General features: G+C 33.6%; 1 pseudogene; it reads left to right on the forward strand.

Annotated features, from left to right (window-relative positions):
• The first annotated feature begins 3,268 nt into the window (after positions 1-3,268).
• On the forward strand, positions 3,269-4,184 carry LOC107489200 (ankyrin repeat domain-containing protein 2B-like; annotated as a pseudogene).
• Positions 4,185-4,804: the final 620 nt, after the last annotated feature.

Raw genomic sequence — 4,804 nt, forward strand, 5'->3', positions numbered from 1 at the left:
CTTTCTTGGCGTCAAACTTCAGGTTATGACGTGTTTTGGGCGTTCAACTCCGGATAATGACGTTTTTCTGGCGTTTAACTCCAGACAGCAGCATGAACTTGGCGTTTAACGCCAAGTTACGTCGTCTATCCTTGCGCAAAGTATGAACTATTATATATTGCTGGAAAGCCCTGGATGTCTACTTTCCAACGCCGTTGAGAGCGCGCCAATTGGACTCCTGTAGCTCCAGAAAATCCATTTCGAGTACAGGGAGGTCAGGATCCAACAGCATCAGCAGTCCTTTTTTCAGCCTAAGTCAGATTTTTGCTCAGCTCCCTCAATTTCAGCCAGAAAATACTTGAAATCACAGAAAAACACACAAACTCATAGTAAAGTCCAGAAATATGATTTTTTGCCTAAAAACTAATATTATTTTACTAAAAACTAACTGAAACATGCTAAAATCTACATGAAATTACCCCCCAAAAAGCGTATAAAATATCCGCTCATCAGTGCTCAATTTTTCTACGCCAGTTTTAGCTAGGTTTATCATACTTTGCTTTTATGGCTCAATTGTTTAATGGTTCCAACTATTATATAAAGCAAAACAAAAAGTAGAAAAAATTAATTGAAGCAGAAAAGTTTGATTGAAGACACTATGGTAGTCAAGTTCAAATAAAAAGAATGTGACTAATAATGAATAAATTAAAGTTGCATGATATTTCGTTAAATGTTAAAATATTTTTTAAATATATATACATGCAGCAAAGGTTAGTCGCTTGCCCATGGCTTCTTGATCAAGTCCTTCTTTAGCAAAATTCTTGGTGTCTTATTTTTATATCTGTAGTGTAAGTACCGTTGGATCAGCTTTAGAGCATATGAAGAGGACTCATGAGGCTATAAATGAGAAAGAGTCCAAGCATATTTCTGCAGCAATGTCACTAATCAGGTATCTAGTGAATTGATTGTGAGAAACTGAGTGTTTTTTTATATTTTTTTAGTTTTCCTTTCATGTGAAAAATTACCTGATAGCTATTTTAAATTTCAGCTCCACAAATTGAAGCTAGGAAGCTCAGATCTATTATATTTTGACTTTTTTTTTGCATTTTCTTAGTCCACTAATACTACTTCAGGAGTGAATTCATTTTGATTCACTTCCTATTTTCCTTCTTTTATGTTACTGTATGTAAATTGATTCACTTTCTATTTGCTTGTACTATTCACATTTCCCTTCAAAATGCAATCCACCTGAACATTTTCTCTTATGGAATTTCTAGCAAGGACTTGATAGGATAGAGAAAAGAAGCAGGTGGGACAAAAAAGATAAGCAGCTAGCCCTTGATAATTTGGAGCAGTTCCAGAGTGTAGATAAGACTAGCCGTCATGGAATTTGGCATTTGACTGAACATCTAAGAATATCCATTGCAATAATACTCTTTATAATTTCTCTTGTAGGTTGTTGATGGAAAACTTTCTCAAACTTGCTACCTTATGGCTCTTGATTCATGCTATAAACAACTCGGTCACAAGTAAGTAATTTTATTTCTAGTGGTCTCTTGATTTTCTATGCGCAGTATTTGCAATTTCTGTTATCAAAATATTAGTAACTAGCAATCACCTAACTCTATTTATCTTCAGATATGTTATCCTCATCACCATGTTCCTGATTCAACACTAATATCTTCTCTTTTCCTTCTATTTTGCTTTTTAATTTTATAGGGTGATTACATCAAAGATTTGTAGCTGTAATTACATCTGTATCAGTTTCTAATTTCACACTTTGTTCTTGGATTCATTTCTTTCTTCCCCCAATTTCGTCATATATTTTTTTAATCTATTCCAAGTCGAACTTTGCTCCATTGTTTTTCCATTCTTTGTTTCTCTGTAGATTGATAACTTTAGATCTATAATCTGCTTACTGCAGTTAAAACATGATTTGATTCCACTGATCCAACACCACACCAAAATTGAACTGCATTATCATGTTACTGCTAGAATGGATAATTTAATAGCTTTCTCGAAGTCTTGCTTCTGATTCATATTGATTATTGATTTGATAGGAACATTGGTTCAGTGCGGTTTCCAAATATATAATATTATTAACAGTATATTCATACTTGTTAGTTGTTATATTACTGTGATAGTATTTCTGTTGGTCTTAAAATTATTTAATCCCAAGGTGTTTGGGTAACTTACATTTTTCGAAAATTGTGGGCTGGGAATCCCTATAGCCAAAGATATGAATATCGGAGTTACTTGAACAGGGGAACCAAACTCCACTCTTGATGAGGTAGAAATAGCGCTATAAGTATTTATTTGTTCTTCTAAATTCGGCAGCATATCTACTACGGAAATATGTATATCTTATTAGCATTTTGATTCATTAAAATGATAAGGGTATTAATACATGAAGGAGAAAATGTAATATACTTTAGAAAAATTATAGAATTTTCATTCTTAATAATGAATTATGTTACCTTGATCCAGGGTTGCAGTAACTATAACACCTCTCTCACATCCATCTACTTCTTTCTTATCTTTAATTTGTGTAGTTTTCATTTCAGTTTCTATATCCCGGTGTGAAGAGTGTTCCATAATGTCACCAGCTGAGAGAGGGAGGATAGTTGATCTTGTACTGTATTCAGAACTGGCTGGAGAGTCTTCATACAGATCCATTTGCCTGAATCATATTAAAAAAATATTAGTCTTCTTGTTAAGCATACAGGAAATTATATTTTTGAAGTACCTCCAACATGGCTGGCCTCCCTCATTACTACTCAAGTCTTCAACCATATTTTTAAGATCAGCAAGCTTTAAACCTTGAATCTTGAAGAACCTAGCACCAATCCAAAGTAGTGTCAGTTGAACTCTACAGAGTAATGGCATTTCTCATATCTGCTCAAGAATGACAGTTACTTCAGACTTCTTAAAGGCAAGGTCAACTTCCTTTAATGATTCATGTCTCTTGCCATCTTCATGACTAGAGAAATGCCTAGTGCTTTATAGTTACATTTTGTATGTGTATATGTGTCTCGTGTGTGTTTTTCGTTTGTATATTTCCTAGAATGTTATTGTTAATCTCTCCTCACCATTCAATTGATTTTGTACTTACAATGTTAAATAACTGTCTTATGTTCTTGGATCTTAAATTGCGTTAGTTTAACATGGGTGAATATTTTATAAGATGGCAAGGCTGCTGCAGCAGAGAAGAAAAATTCCAAGGATGAAACATCTTCGAAAGATTCACAGGGAGGACAAAAAGCTGCTTCTGAATCTTTTGTTTGTTTAGATGACAAGGCTGCTGCAGCAGAGAATAAAAACTCCAAGGATGAAACATCTTCGAAAGATTCATAGGAAGGACAAAGAGCTACTTCTGGATCTACACCTGGTTTTCACCAACCCTTTTGATTTCAACGCAATGTCTGGTTTGCTCAATGTATGTCATTGTCTCTTTTATTTTGATATTGTACTATATATATTATGTCTGCTGGAATTAGGAAACGATTGGCCATATTATTGTTAATGAGCATTTTCATTTCACTTTATGGGTATGTTCCATCTTATAGAAAATCTTATTTTTGTATATGCCAATTTTTTTGGATCTTAGTGGTGCATTGTTTTGAAGTAATAGTGAGACAACAATATAAACCATGCATTTCAAGTCCATATTACTAATGCTAAAATCCAGAATGCATAGGATCCAAGTATCAAGGAACTGGCTGAGTAGATAGCAAAAGACCCATCGTTCAATCAAATGGCTGAGCAGCTTCAGAAAACTTTTCATGGTGCAACACAGGATAGTATCCCTAGCTTCGATAATCAGCAATATTATTCTACCATGCAGTAGGTGATGCAGAATCCTAACTTCATGACCATGGCTGAGCACCTGGGTAATGCATTGATGCAGGTATTTATAAACTTTCTGTACTTTGTTATATAAAATATCTATTGGTTGATAACATATCTATACTATCTATCTCAGGATCCATCTATGTCTTCCATGCTTGAAAGTCTTACTAGTCCTTCAAATAAAGATCAGCTTGAGGAGAGAATGGCACGCATAAAAGAAGATCCATCTTTGAAGCATATTTTAGATGAGATAGAGACTGGTGGTCCTGCTACTATGATGAGGTTTAGATGGCAACATTGGGATGGTCATCTTATTTTTTTGGGGTATCTTTTTATTGAGACAATGAGATATTGAATAATGGTGTTGAAAAATAACATCCAATTTTATAGGTATCGTGTAATGAATATTATGTTTATCTATGTAATTTTTGGCTTTCTTTTTTTCAATTTACAGTGTGTTTGATAGAGTAAATTTAGAAAACAAATTTAAAGTATTTATTTTCCAATAGAAAAATTTTAAAAAAATCTATTTTACCTTACTGACAGATTTATAGACAGATTTTCTGTCTGTATTCAGAGTGTGGGATGATTTTTCAAAGTTTAAATTACAGACGGAAAATCCGTCGAAAAATCCGTCTGTAATTACAAACACAAAATCCGTCGGAAAGTTCGTCGCCTTCAAAAAATGGACGGAGAATTTACAGAGGAAAAATTCGTCGGTAACTGGTAAAAATCCGTCGGTAATTTTTTGACGGAAAAAAATCTGTCAGTAAATAATTTTCGACGGGGCTTTTACAGAAGGACAAAATCCGCCGGTAATTTTTTCGGTAACAAAAAATTCGTCTGTAATAAAGACTAAATCTGTCTATAAATCTGTTTGTATTAATCCATTTTCTAGTTGTGGTTATCATTATCATCATCTTCTTATATCGTTATCATCGTTATTGTTATTGTTATTGTTATTGTTGAATTTTTG

The sequence above is a fragment of the Arachis duranensis genome, chromosome 5 (genome assembly GCF_000817695.3).
Source record: "Arachis duranensis cultivar V14167 chromosome 5, aradu.V14167.gnm2.J7QH, whole genome shotgun sequence".
Classification (NCBI taxonomy): Eukaryota; Viridiplantae; Streptophyta; class Magnoliopsida; order Fabales; family Fabaceae; genus Arachis; species Arachis duranensis.